The sequence below is a fragment of the Pinus tabuliformis genome, chromosome 5_1, assembly GCF_031772625.1.
Source record: "Pinus tabuliformis cultivar Carrire ecotype Pingquan chromosome 5_1, CPIR1, whole genome shotgun sequence".
NCBI lineage: Eukaryota > Viridiplantae > Streptophyta > Pinopsida > Pinales > Pinaceae > Pinus > Pinus tabuliformis.
In genome coordinates this window covers 274,007,733-274,023,439 of record NC_142305.1, presented here as the reverse complement: position 1 = coordinate 274,023,439, position 15,707 = coordinate 274,007,733, and positions in this window count along the sequence as shown.

Here is a 15,707-nt window from a genome sequence, read left to right as displayed (position 1 = left end):
GCATCGAACACCATGCAAAATCTTCTGGTCGAAGGTCATTGATGTATACCTGTCGCCGGAAGTGAGAAACTTGCCATTGAGGCATGCAAGCTTCAAAGTACTGGGGGGGTTGTTCCTAGATCAACTTCTTGGATAATGAGCTGAAGTCGACAAGAAGCGATCCATCAAAGGAGGGCCTTAATGCATCCCACATCAGTGACACGGAACGGAGCTAATGATTTTAGTGGAGGTGAAAACAATCTGTGAAATATGATTCAGGGTGGCGATCATGGGTGGATGAAGGATAATGTATGGCAGTGGATGGGACACGGTTGACTCTTTCTGAACAACATCTCTTGAACATATAACGACACTGATGTGATGGATCGGTAGCATTACCCCAAATGTGGATGGTTTGGCGAGGACCATGGTGATGAGACCGGTGAATGAAACAACCCAACCCGATGTGATACGGAGGACAAAGTGTCATGTTCAAGAGCGACTTGCTACCATTAAAGCTTTGAGGTTCTCCCAATTTTTCCCCAGTCATTTCTGACCAGTACCTCTTTATTTTTGTCATGTTTGAGGAGGATAGCATATGCTTGTTCTATAACCTACCCTTCGGGCAAGCCCATCGCTATGTTTTAACGAGCTTAGCGATAGGGAAACTCGTTCTCGTCTAAAGACAAGTTTGTCGCTATTTAATCATTTTAACGAGTCTAACGACAAGGAAAACTCGGTCCTTTTCATTTTTAGAGAGTCTGAAAAGGTACAGAAAGTTAACTCCAAAATTCCTTTTTCGTCATCTAATCCCTTAAGTCCGAAAAAGTATAAAACAATACAGAAGGGATGAGTTTTTGATAACTTTAATGAGCCGAATAAAACAAGCGCTCGACCTTTTTGTGTAATAATCCCTCAGGTCCAAAAAGATTAAAATCTAGAGGAGGGATAGCTCTTCCGGTCACTTTAACGAGCTGGAAGGCCAAAACTCGGCAAACTTTTCATATTTTACGAGTCAGGAGAAAAGAGCTCAAAGAAGACTCGTCTTTTGAGGAACGAGTGATAAACAGGGATAGCAGCGGATTCCAGGTACAGGTTGGAATTTTCCAATCATGGCAGTGTCACAAGGATGGCTAAGTGAAATCACTCTTCGCAGCTGTTCCTCAAAATGGGTAAACAATCATATGGAGGTGAACGATTGGCCAAATGGAATGGAGGTGGCAGGTGCAAAACACGACCAAGGCTTTTTATGGCTAATAAATTTACGATCACCATGGTTATTTACCGAGATGGGTTCATTTTTTAATGAGCTTGAATGCGCCAAAACACTGCTCAAAAGCTTATGTTTATTTTTTAATGAGCATGAACTATGACGCTAAAACTGCTCGGATCTCGCTTTTCTATTTTTTAACGAGCATAAATTCCGCGGTAAAACTGCTCGATATACCAGTCATAAGATAAGAAATGTCTCCTGTGAGATAGCTATTTTTTATGGAGCTTTATCTCACGAAGCTATGCTCCTCATTTGGAAAATTTTGACCTTTGTCCCACATCCTTTCTTTATGCAAGTTCGGAAACGACTAATCCAAAAAACAGATAAATAACCGCTCTTTGCTTGCAATCCAAAAGGTTCGCATGCCCCCAGGTATAAAGTACAATTTCAAGGTTGCCCCTACTTATCCTTCAAAAACATTTGTTTTGATGGGTGAGGCTTGTCTCTTTCAGGTTATCCAAAACATGGTTTTATTTGCTGCCGCAAATGAAACTCTTTCTTCGGCAATGTCTATCATTAGGTTACTCAAAGATGGTTACAATTTGTTGCAGCAAAGGAATCTCTTTCTTTGGTATTGCCTACCTATTTAGACAAAGGTGAATGACTAGAAATCATCAAACACATAACTTTGACAAAAGAATCTTATTCTAGAACAACCCTCTCTTCCTTTCACGAACGGGGTACGGACTAGTCATATTCTTTCGCGGAAATTCTACTTTACACCCAAGGTTTCCTCTGCCCAAAGCAGACCAGGATGCATGCCCCCTGGGTTCTAGTCCTATCTTTCCGAATCACTCGCACTCATCGGGAAGGAGGATTGGGGGTGGAGACATTTCTTGAGTGAATAGACCATTCAGGGTTGGTATTTGACTATTTGCGATGCGTGATCCCGGAAATGAAAGTTGGTCTACGAGCTTAACCATTCTTCCTTCGTGTGGAAAACACATTACTCTAAAGAGTGAGGAGACTATAGCTCCCATGCAATATATATAGTGTCGTCCAAGGAGTAGGTTATAATCCAAGAGTCCTTGAATGACCATCACGTTCATTTGAACGGTCTTCCCTTTCAATGTAACAGGCACACTGGGGAGGATCCCTAATGGTCGACTGGTTCCTTTGTCAAAACCTGAGAGATTTCTTATCTCAGGCAAAAGCTCCGGGGAACCCAGCGCTTTCCAAGCAATAGAGGAAAGGATACTCACAGATGCCCCTTCATCAATGATAGTTCCAGCCATCACCATTCTATAAATTTGGACTATGATTCTGAATGGTATACTGGCTGGTAACCGGGGTCTGCCTAGTTGGTTCCAATCAAAGGACACAACCAGGTTGCTTGGTGGTGGGACCGAATACACGGCCGGGTATGACCCTGACGATGTTCCTTCCTGTGATAAAGGAATGGGCGCATTGCCCTGATGCTCATCAGAGTCTGTGTTGATGAAAAGAATCTGGATGGTGTCATCCTTATTCTCTTCAGTGAGGGTGTCATTTGAAGATGAATCTTCAGTGACGGTGTCATTTGAGGATGAAACCTCTAAAGGAAGAACCGGGTCAACTGCCGTATCGACCTTTAGACTTTCGTCTGGTCTGGATTCAGTAGGTTCATTTTCAATGACTGACGCTTCAGCTGACCACTTGAGCAGGCCAGCTGTATTTTCAACCAACGAAGGACTCGGCACGAGTTTTTTGTATCTAGGAGGAAGTCTCAACGGTGAAACTGGGCGGTCTTCCAAAACTCTCTTCGCCTCGTCTAAGAAGGGACAACGGTGGATGGCGTGATTGCCTTCACACAGTCTGCAGGGGGATCTTTCTCCCCCTCTTTGTCTTGAACCTTCACTTTCGTTGGTTGACGGTACGCAATCAACATGGCTATCAGAGGTTGATGCTCCCGAATTGTGCAAACGAGGTGACCAGTCCTTTAGTATCCGGGGAATACAGGGACAATCTCTATGGAAGTGGTCTCCTCTACATATGACACATGGCGATTTAGGCCTGGTCTGTGCTGTGTGTGGGTTTTTGTCAGATGTCTTTTGCTCGCCCCTAGTCGCCTTAGGTTCCTTCTTCTTCTTTTCCTTCTTCTTCTTCTCCTTCTTCTCCATGGGAGCTTGGCTTCTGCTGGCTCTACCCTGCGAAGATGAAGGATTGGAGGAAGAGTTATAAGAAGTAGAAGGCTGGTGGGCAGCTCTAGACTGATCTAACTGTTGACTTGACTGTTCAGGAACCATGGTGGTCTGAACTACACTAGTTGAGAAAAGCCAAATAGGCAGGCCAATTGTCAGTCCTGGAAGCGACAATGTGGCCATGTGGGGCGCACCAACTTCTCCCCAAGAGGAGAATGGACTAGGACTTCCATCATGTGGAGTTCCTTGGTTGGGGCGTTCCATGTTCTCAACTTAAGATCAACGCGGGAATAGGAGGTGATTATGTTCCGTTTAAAATAAATTTTATAACGACACTTAGACACAACTTGCTTTTTCACTTTTTAAGAGTCGAGAAAAAGCTAAAGATGACTCTAGTCTCCTTCGATGTTTTAACGAGCCCGAAGTGACAAATGCTCGGATGGACTTTTTCAGTTATAGAGTTTGAAAAAGGCCAAAAGAAACTGCTCTGGAGTTCTAGGCAGAGGGTGTGCCAAACTTTTCGCAAAACCACAGAATACGTTTTACGGTACGAGTGGTCGATCTTCGTGAATGATGTGTTCACTGCATTGCGATCAGTAGGGCGGCCGACACGGTTTCCTATTGGATAAAGGCTTTATTCCTATAGGGGTCTCCCAATATATACGCGACGGTACGCGAGAGCACAAGTCCGTATTGATACTTATCGCTTCACCCTGGAGGAATCACCCAACCACTCAACGCTAAGATATCACGTTTAACGACGCCGGAACACGTCTCTAGCTTAGACCTCTATGTGTTTGCGTTATGTTTCAATGCATTGTTATGTAAATTCAATTTATTTTAAGGTTGATCTTGTTTAGCAGTTTGCCTTTATGGATCACCACGAGATGTATGATAACACTCCTAAATGCAGTCTAAGATGATAAGCAAGCTTTTCAATCTTTCAACTTTGAAAACCTTAACTACTGAGGGAAAAGAAAGATAACACCTTTTCACACAGATCATAGAGCACACACTAATGCATTTTCCTTAAATCAACATGCAGACTGTCATAATGTATATGCACAATGCAAGTATTTATTTTCTCTTTCTTAATGTTGGTGTAATGCAAAAAGAAAGCTGTTGTATAATTTTTTGAATTCAATTTCAAGTGAAAGCAAACAAGCTTGTCCAAAATCAAAAGACACCTTAAGATTTACTTGTTTCGACACTAGAAATATATAAATTCAAACCAAATGACGAAAGTAAAAGCTCAATCAGCTATGAACAGCAAACAAACTAACTCTTAAGATCAAAACGACACTTTATCACAGGTCTAGATCTAAGAGGCCACAGCAAGACTAGTTCACTTTCGTTATGGGAAACTATAAATGTACAAGAAATACACAAAGAACAAACACAGTTTCTTTATACAACTGAGGCGGAATAGTGACAAGGAAAGTTGGTTTCAGATAGGCACACTGACTGGTAACAAACAGCAAAAAGAAGAGTGAATACAGGGCAAGAAACAGCAGGAAACCCCAGCAGCACAAGGCAGGACTGGTCCAGCGCAGGTGGAACACTGCCTGTTTGACCTTCAGCGCAGGTAGCCCCTTCGGGAACTGCGCTGAAATGCAAACAGCCTTTGTACAGCCTGCACTGAAGAACGAAACTTTCGTTTTTGGTGGTTTCTGGGTCACAGATTGCTCAAAAATTCACAGTTTTTGCTCAAATCAGAAGCTATTAGTCAAGGACACACTAAGGGATGACAAGGAGGATGAAAAGCTATCACTAAGAGCTTATTAGAGTCCTTGTGGATCAGCTCTTCAAATCATAAACTTGCCCAGAAACTGAGCTAGAGTAGCTGCCCTCTACTTTGCATTTGAAAGATTCAAACACAGTTCGATTCGGTACTCCCTTTGTTTATGAAATGAATAGCAAAAACACAAACAACCAACAAGATACGATTCCCCAGTGGAGTCGCCAATTTGTTGTTGGGAAAAGTATCCAAGACGGAATGACCGTATCCCACTCTAAGGGTGATAGTACCTCAGCAACAACTGAATGCAAAGCTATTCAAGATTACTTCTTTATGAGATGAGAGAGAGAAGAGAAAAGGGATCCACTAACCTTTATCTTCCGCTAATGGTTGATCCAATCTTCCTTCTTTGCTGCTTGCTCCTAGCTCCTTGCTCTTTCACCGGCCCAGCTACACAAAGATCCTGTAAAAGCACAAGGAAAGGAAACTACAAGAAGCATACATCCATAACTGATTCAAGGATTAGAATAAATCAAATATACAAGCATCAATTCACCATAGAGATACATGCATATAGAAGAACCTCAAATACTTTATTAATAGAAGAAGTAAAGTTCTGAGAGTGTTACAACCATAATAGGCCCAATCCAGCAACACCTCCCAGCAGAAAGAAATCTCCTCTTCACCCCCTACAAAGCAATCACCCAATAGTTCTATACTCAAACCAATAACACTTCCTTACTTGCACAAAATTCCAGCCTCCTTAGACCTCATGAGAGAGCTCTATATATAGGAGATTTGGAGAAAGGATGAGTCAGCTTGAGGCTGGCATGAAGCTGACTAGTGTCCTCTCCCACTTCAGTTATACTTCAGTTCTTGAGTCCACTTGGAGTTTCTTGCTTCCACTTGGAGATCTAGATCCTCTTACTCATCACAAGGTGAATTCCCTGATCCAAGTGTCATTTTGGAAGCTTCCTGGGCATTTGACACCTTGCAGAATGACTGTGCCACTTGGCCAATCTCGCCCAGCGCAGGTAGCCTTCATTGCTTTTGACATTCAGCACAGGTACAGAGTGGAGCAGTTGACATTCAGCGCAGATGCTCAGTGGAGCAGCTGACATGATCCAGAAATAGCTTGTTTTTGAGTGTTTTCAGGTGGAGAACTGATTTTCAGTGCTGTGGTTTTCTGACCTTGTTCCTCTAGGGGTAGGAACAACATGTTTAGGGACTTTGGATCCCTTAGATTATTGACATTTCATGCTTCATGCTGTTAGGCACAAAAATGTCTATAACAACACTACACATGAAAATACTTTGGGGAAATCCTCAGCTAAAAACCCCACTATCTGTATTATCATACAAGGTGGAAATGCATTAGAATTATACAAATCCTTAGCTCTCATAGCTAGCCAGCTCTTAGTACAATACTCCTGGATGCTCATAGGCAAACAAGGCTTCTCACAAGCCTTCTCATCTACCCTCCAAGCTCCTATTTCCTTACGCATTTTCTCCTGGGTGATCCTCCTGTTACCAAGTGTAACACTGATCTCTCACACTAATCTGACACTCTGTGAAACTGTGCAATCCTCAAGGAAACTTTTTCATTCAGCATGGATGAGTTTCCTTTATAGGAAAACTCATGCAACTAATAGTAACTTGTCCTTGACATTTAGCTCAATTGGGTCTTTCTCTGAATAGACATGCATGAGTTTCTGATGATAGAATCTTCAGTTATCTGGAGTACACTAGTTGGATGCATGCATGCATTAATTGACTGAAGTCACAATTAGTTCCTCAAACAGTTTGGAACTAATTTAACTGGACTTAACTCAGTAAACTAAGCTAATTAATTACAACTCAAATATAACTCAATCTTATCTCCTTTATTAAGGGACACTCTCCTTAATTTAAGGGATAAATGTTGCATGACTTCACAAAGACTTCTAACTTGAATTTCTCCAACTAATTAATCCATAATGAATTAATTAATTATTTTCAAGCAGCTGGTGAGACTAAATTCAAATTTAATTCACAATTTTAATTCAATGAAAAATTAAAATTGGAATATACTGGATTCTATTTTTATCATTTCTTGTTGATATTTTCAACACTCCCTCTCAACAAGAAAGGAATTCAACTTGATCCCGATTCTAAACCTTTGGAATGTTCTACATGCAACACTTCTCTCAAGTTTTGTTTCTCCAACGACTCCAAAAACAAAAAAAAAACATCCAATCTGAATCAGAATGATGTCTCTGTCATCAAAGTCTCTGACTACTATTGCCTTTGTCGACTAAAAACTCTGCGCTTCTGCTGACTCAGCCTTTTTGCACTGTTGTCAATCCTTCTCTGCCGTCTTCAGTATCTGATTGATCTAGCTTCTGTCACTTTGATCTCTGACTGCATCAATCCCACTAATTCCTCCCGCTACTATCTACTTTGGGCTCCCGTAGCAAGGTACAATCCATGAGATAAAACCTCTCAATGGACCCTGCCCAATTTAAGCCTTCTTGGGACTATCACTTCACATCGCCCCACCTCACACCTAGAGGTATGGTTGCATGTAATCCCTCTGCCCACTTGGCTTGAAATTTGCCCCTACTAGAGGTCTCTGCATGAGTGGATGCATCCACTTAGTCTCCTCTTAGCATCTCCAATTGTGGCTCCTCCACAATTGTCTGAGACTTCTTCTGGGGCTGCATGTTGAGAGGTAATTTACTCTCCCTCTCAACCACCAAGTCTCTGACATTTTCCTTACTCCTAAATGCTTTACATGCATCTTGAACCTCAAGAGAATACAGGTTCTTGACTCGTGAGCCGATCTGTTTCACATGTCTCGTTGTGATGTGTCTAAGGAAAACCTTTCCCTTACTGAGGACAACATCGTAGCCTTTGTCCTCCAACATCGCAATCGATACCAAGTTCTTCTTCAGTCCAGGCACATAATTCACATCTATCAAGGAGATAAGAGCTCCATGCTCCCTCTGAAAAGCAACCGTGCCCACTACTAAAAAACTATACCTTTCATCGTCACCCATCTCTATGTGCATCTTGAGGTCTTTCTCCTCCAAGGTACTGAATAAATTTTTATCGCCGGTCATGTGGAATGAGGCTCCACTATCAAGAAACCAACCACAACCCATCATCGATGACACCATGCATGCGATGAGGGTAAAGTCCATCTCGAATTGAGAGACTAATGCCTCACCTTCAGATCCTTCTGAGGATCCCTTCTTGGACTTCTTCGATGGGAAATTAGTCGCATAATGTCCCATCTCATGACAATTAAAGCATCTCACTTTAGACTTGTCAACTTTCTTCCCTCCATGAGAAGTGTTTGGTCAATTTAGTGAAGTCTAAATTGCAACTTTTAAATGTCAACCCGGGGCTCGTAAGTTGATGAAGTGATGGGTACTGTATGTACTTAGGCAACTATTTCTTAAGTTTTTGTCGTTTTTTAACTTTTTAAGTTCGTTTTCAAGTCTATTTTTCCTACAGTGATGTGATGGAAATGGAAATAAAGTGAGTGAGGTGTGTGTGATTGTGATGAGTTCTAGATGATTTCTTAAAGCTCAAAAAGTAATCTACAAGAAAGATTTTTACAACAACTGAAATGAAATTACTCTTAAAGGAAAAATGAAAGCATCAAATAAAAGACTAATGACCTTGGCCTAGTGTCTATGTTGCTGCAAGAAAATGAAGTTGAAAATGACATCTACATTAACTTAAAAACAAGAGCAACTACTTTAATTCTTCAATGAAATCTCAAGCAATGTACAATCTAAGTGACAAATCACACTACTTAATTTTCCCTTAACCTTTCTGCCTTCAAATGGATTGATCATATAAGAAAGAGTTATGAGTGAGTTAGCAATGTGAGTCTTAAACAAAATAACGAAGATGTGTTAGTGATATTTTGGTCCTCGATAAAGATATTGAATTATAAAGAAGAGACCATCAACAAGTAAACAACCTGATTAGTAAACAATTATGCAACTTAAAGAAATGATAACAAAGAAATAAAGGCTGCAAACAAAGGAGGTTAGCACCATTAGACAAGATGATCACAAGTATCACTAGCTGTGAAAAAGAAAGAAAAGAAACTGTCCCGGGCACCTAAGCAATCTGCAAAAATACACTGATCAGTCATGGAAAAATGCAGAAATATAAATGGACAGAATTCAAAGTTATATACAGCTATTGTACATGATCAAAACGTAGTAAGCAAAAGCATTCTGTACAACTATTATACAAAAGCTGATAAGAAGAAATGCATGAAATGAAAAGCACTGTACAGGCCTTAAGTAAACAGGGGCCCTCTGCCTACTCCAGCCAGCTCAAAAGATCACTTAAACGCTCAAATGGAGAATAGTCTTCTCGTATATTACGTAGCAAAAGTAAAAGTTGCAATGGGTTTCAATATTACATAACAGCAGCTAGCTAATCAGCATTCAAATACGCTTTATTTATAGCAGAAAAACCAAACTAACTTAATCACAAACTACGCTATTCTAACAGCTGTGTGAAGAACACGTAATCTAGCACAGTCCATGGATTTAGGCAACGGTCGAGGTGGGTATTAAATCTCTGGTTGGATTCGTGTTCCCCATCATCTGCGTGGTTGAGGAAGAGGCCAGTTGTGCTTCACATTCTCTAAACCGAACACGCAGAGCCGTGCCACCGTCAATTACCTTCGTTTGACCGAAGTTGCCCCCTCGTTGACCATGGGTGTTTATGACTGTTATGGCTGAGCTGGAAGGACACACACCATGTCCTTAGTGCCACGCACTTGCCCATGTGGCCCTTCTGACCGGAGGACACCTGGATCATGCTGTTTAAGAAAACAGCTGCGGAAACTGGGATCAGCTGCGGAAACTGCAGGTTTTGAACCAAAATTATAATCCAACAACACAGTCATTAACATAATTAATAAACCATGTAAAAGTCCTATAATACAATGATTTAAGAAAATTAATGAAGGAAATGAATGATAAAGGAGGGAAATGAATGGAAAAGGAGGTTGAGATGATGTGAAAAGGAGTGCAGGTCTGAGGCTCAACATACCCCCACTGTGAGGATGTTGCATGTCCTCATGCAACCAAAACTTTGTCAGTGTTTTTCATTCCATGTGCTCAGATGCTTCTGCCAAAACATCCAACCTTCTCCTCTTTCTCCTTGTTGCCAAAATTGTCCTTGGTTTTCTGACTAAACACTTGAATTTCAAATTGATCAAGGCCCTACTCAATTTCTTGCATTTTCTCTTTAGTCTCCTATTCTTCTTCTGCTAGAGCCCAAGGTGAAGCATGGTGTTGTCATGGAAAATCTTGTCCACCTTGCTTTGTTCTTTCAATGCTTCATTCTCCTATCTAATATGTTGGTTCAGAACTTCTAGCTCAAATACCTCTTGTTTTAGAGAGTGGACTTGTTCCTCAAGAGGCAATATTGTGCTTGGACCGGCAACAGATTGCTCCAAGGTCTCCAAATAATTATATGCTTCCTACTGGTCAGGGTCAATGTCAGGTGTTTGTCTTGGCCTAAATTCAAATTCTTGAAGACTGCTTTCTCTTTCTTGCTGGAAGGGACTTTCTTGTCGTGGGAGACTTGGCTCAATATCTAGCTGGATTGGAGTCTTTTCAGGTGTGCCCAAATCAATGAAATGTGACTGCTTTTCTTTAGTCACACTCTTCTTTTCTATAAGTCTACTGCTTCTTCTCACTTGTACACTAGTACTCTTTTGCTGACTGCTTTGTTTTTCTTTTTGTTTCTTCTTTGAGAGGGCAGTAGCTTGGAGTTCTACTAGTCTATCAGCCAAGGTTTGATAGTCCTCTTCTATTGAAGGTTCAGGGGATGAATATGATTCTTGGACAACTGCTTTCCCTTTTCCCTTTTTCTGTTTCTTAGTTTTCTCTCTCTCCACTTCTTCTTCTTGAGTAGTCTCCTGAGTTTCTATAATGGGAGGATCTTGGGCTACAACATCCTTTTTCATTCTTCTACTTCTTTTTGGGACTCTAGGAGAGCTGCTAGCGGAAGCTTCAGTTACCTCTTGAAAATGATTCCTGACTAAATTTTTTTCCCATGTATCATTGTTGTTTTTCAATTGGTCCTCTATAAGAATTTTAATGAACCCATGATGATACAAGTGAGGTTCAATATTGCCTATATTCTTTTGGACAACAAAGCTCATTTTTGTTAGGCTTCTTAACAGAAAATAGGGCAAATTAATGGCATGGCCCTCCATGAAGTTCATCATAATTCTAGCATGGTACATATACATAGTGCCAAAGCAGCCTTCACATGTTATAAACTTTTGAACTAATAACAACAATGCAGTCCATTCTTCTTTTATAACATCTACAGGAATCCCTTTGGTGAAAACTGAAGTGTCCATACCTAGATTCTTAAGCATATTTTTCCATTCTTGATCTTCAACCCCTCTGTTCTTGAACCATCGGTCTCCCACCATAGGTAGGTTAGTTGCTGTTGCTATAGAGTTTTCTGTGACTATGAATTTCAGATCTCCTATTTCCACAGTATTTCCATTGAATGAACGAGCAAACGTTTTTGTTACCTCCTTATCATATCCTTTGAATTTCTGAATGAACTTCAACCATTTTGCCTTTTTTAACGCTTCCTTTGTCTGTGGGTATCCTTCTAGATACTTTGAACCTTCAGGCTCAGCTCGAAGAAATTTCCCCATCTCAACTTCGGCTGAAGCTTTGACTGTATATGGATACTCAAGGAGGATGCTAGAAAAGACAGATAGACTACGGCTATAAGTGAAATAGCTGCACTGTAATGCAAGGTAATACAGTTTGAAAATGGAACTGTGGAGCTTGAAACAGAGCTGCGGGGTTTAAAACGAAGCCGTGGAGTTTACAGCAAAAACGAGAGCGGAAATGGTGTGAAGGTAAAGGAGTGGAAGACAAGCACGGGAATGAGTTCAAATGCGTGCGAAAATGGAGTGATAAGGGAATGAAATAACGGCCAGATCCCTTAGAGTCGAACGACTTTCATACACGTTTCAGTTTTTGGCTGCGGAGGTCGTGGTGGAGAAGAGACGTAGTACGATAGGTCTCTTCTTCCTCGTACGGCTAATTAATGAAAGCGCAGTCTCGATTTGAGTTTAAACTAAGGATGATTATGAGACTGTTATGAGGATCTGAGGTGGATGAAGGGTGATCACGGCGGAGAAATGGGATGATCTTTGCTTAATCATTGCATTTAGTGACTCTGTCCACGATTAATAATTATGCACAGCATGACATTCAAATGGTTGTTTGGAGAAAAATTTTGATCATACCTTTATGGGTTTATCATCTGTTGATTAAGGTTGTTGATCCATGATTTCCTTTTGATCCTTCAGGTGCCTTCCATCCTTGTTGCCCTCTGACTGTGATTTTTTTTGAAAACAGAGTACTGCTGCTGTGAAGACAGAGTGTGCTGGCTGCGGAATCTGGTGCGAGCTGCGGAAACAGTTCTCAGCTGCAGAAACTGAAACAACACCCTTCTGTCTATACAAAAAGTAGTTAGAGAAGACTTAACTAAATGAAATAGTCATGAGAGGGACTTTTATTGATGAAATGGAGTGAGATGAATGAAATGAAATGAAAATTAAGTGGAATGAAAATGAAATGGAATGGAGATGAAGTGGAATGAAATGGCGAATGAGATGGAAAGAGAGAGAGATTTTTTTTATTTGGAAAATATAAAGTGTCAGGTGCCCCTGATTTTCACCTTATATTTTCTGCATAAGACCGCCAATCCAAGATTGGTTTTCAGGCTTATACAAGAGACCTTTTTTTTTTTTTTTAACTGAAAGAAACAAAGACTAGGCTGATGGAGGAGAAGAATTCTTCTCCACCAGCCTCATTACAGAATCTTCTTGGAACATTTTAACAAATTCCTCCTTTGAGAGTGGCTTGTGGTAGACTTTCAATCGATGGCCATTCACAATGAGAGGAGTCTGAAGCTCATCAATGGTCTTTACTCGAACTGCTCCATTGTTAAAGAATTCATCAATCTCATATGGTCCAAGCCAATGAGTTTGGAATTTTCCTTTGAAGTCCTTAAACTTGGAATCAAACAATAGTGCCCAATCTCCCTTCTGAAACTTTCTTTCTTTGATGTGTCGATCATGCCACTTAGTTCTTTGGTGCTGAACTAGATCAGTCCTTAAAATTGCATCTTGTCTTATTTCATCTAGCTCATTTAGCTGGTCCATTATGTGCTTTTGGGCTTCTGATAGGTTCATCCCCAATTGAACTACCATCTTGAAGGTCTTGACTTGGAACTCAATGGGGAGCAGGACTTCTTTCCCATAAACAAGTTCATAGGGAGAATGTCCTGTTGTGTTCCTCCATGTAGTTCTATAGGCCCATAAGGCTTCAGGAAGCCTTTCTGCCCAATATCTTCTGTGGAGATGAACAGTCTTGGTGATGATGCTTTCAAGAACTTTATTTGTAGATTCCACTTGACCATTTGCTTGCGGATGGTATGGAGTAGATGTTCTGTGCTTGATTTTGTATTCCTCCATCAGCTTCTCCATCAATTTAGATGTAAATTGACTTCCCTGATCTGTCACAATTTCTCTTGGGACACCAAAACGAGTAAAAATATCCTCAAAAAGAAATTGAACAACTGAATTTTCAGTGGCAGAAGGCAATGCCTTGGCTTCTACCCACTTAGTACCATAATCAGTGCAAACCAATATATACTTCTTTTGCTTAGATGGTGGATTAATAGGTCCAACGAAATCTAGAGCCCATTTCTCAAAGGGTTCGATGCATACCTGTGGCTGTAGTGGCATTTCATTTGAAGGAGTTGGTCTCTCAACTCTTTGGCAGCTGTCACACCTTCTAACATATTGCTTTGCATCTTTGAAGAGAGAAGGCCAATAATATCCTAAAGAAAGGATTTTATAGGCCGTCCTCTTGTCAACAAAGTGTCCGCCGCACGGTTCATCATGACATGCCTTACGGATGTCAGGCATTTCATCTTCCCGAACACATCTTCTGATCATACAATCTGGCCCTGTTTTGAACAATTCATTAGAAATCCATGAATAATGTGAACACTCCTGAATGATTTTCCTTTTCTCATTAGGAAATAAGTGTGGAGGAAGCTTCCTTGTAACTAAATAATTAGCAATATCTGCATACCAAGGAGTTTTAGTAGTTACTGCAAACAAGTATTCATCTGGAAACTTATCCTCTACAGGAGAATCTTCGTTAGTGTTTTGGATTCTAGACAAGAAATCAGCTACTGTGTTTTGTTTCCCTGGTCTATCTAACATAGTAATATTGAATTCTTGTAAAAGTAAAAGCCATCTTGTAACTCTGTCATTAGTAACAGGTTTGTTCATAAGATATCTAATTGCAGAATGATCAGTATGGACAAAAGTTTCATAGCCGGTTATATAATGTCTAAACTTGTTGATTGCATGAAAAACGGCTAAGAATTCTTTTTCAGTCACAGTATAATTTAACTCAGTGGGAGTCAAATTTTTACTGGTGTAATAAATGGCATAAGGAACTAAATCCCTTTGACCCAACACAACTCTTAGAGCTGTATCTGAAGCATCTGTAGAAATGTGGAAAGGGAGTTTCCAATTTGGCCCTCTCAAAATGGGTGCTTCAGATATTCTAGTTTTTAAAGTTTCAAATGCAGATTGACATTCAGGATCCCATTTGAATTCACAGTCTTTTGTAAGTAATTTGAAGAGCGGAGATGCTATCTTGGTGAAGTTTTCAATAAATCTTCTATAATACCCAGTAAACCCAAGAAAACTTCTAACATCTCTCTGACAATTTGGAATAGGTAACTTGGAGATGACTTCGACTTTTGATCTATCAACTTTGATTCCATCTCCTGAAATATGATGTCCTAAAACAATCCCTTCAGCAAACATCATAAAATATTTTTCATGACTTAATGAAAGATTTGTTTCTTTACATCTAATAAGGACTTTTTCCAAATTTTCTAATGCTTCTTCAAAGGAGTTACCATAAACTGTACAATCATCCATATAGACCTCTACACAATCATGAATTAGATCGGAAAAGATTCCTAATACTGCCCTTTGAAATGTTGCGGGTGCATTACATAATCCAAAAGGAAATACTCGGTAAGCAAAAGTTCCCCATGGACAAGTAAATGTGGTTTTGTCCTGATCTTCAGGTGCTACCTGAATTTGATTGTAACCACTAAAACCATCCAAAAATGAGAAATACTTTTTGCCTGCTAAAGTATCTAATACTTGATCAATAAAGGGCAAAGGAAAGTGATCCTTCAAGGTTGCTTTGTTCAATTCTCTGTAATCAATGCAAACCCCCCATTTACCATTCTTTTTAGGTACTATAACCAAAGGGGAACCCACCGGCTATCTGAAATAGGGTAAATGAAGTTTACATTAAGTAACTTTTGGAGCTCTTCTTTCACTATCTCCCTAAGATTTGGATTCATCCTTCTTTGAGGTTGTCTGATTGGTCTACTGTTTTCCTCAATGTAGATGTGATGAATGCAAGTCTTAGGATCAATACCTTTCATATCGGTATACTCCCATGCAAATGCAGTAGAATGTCTTTGCAAGACTTTGGTT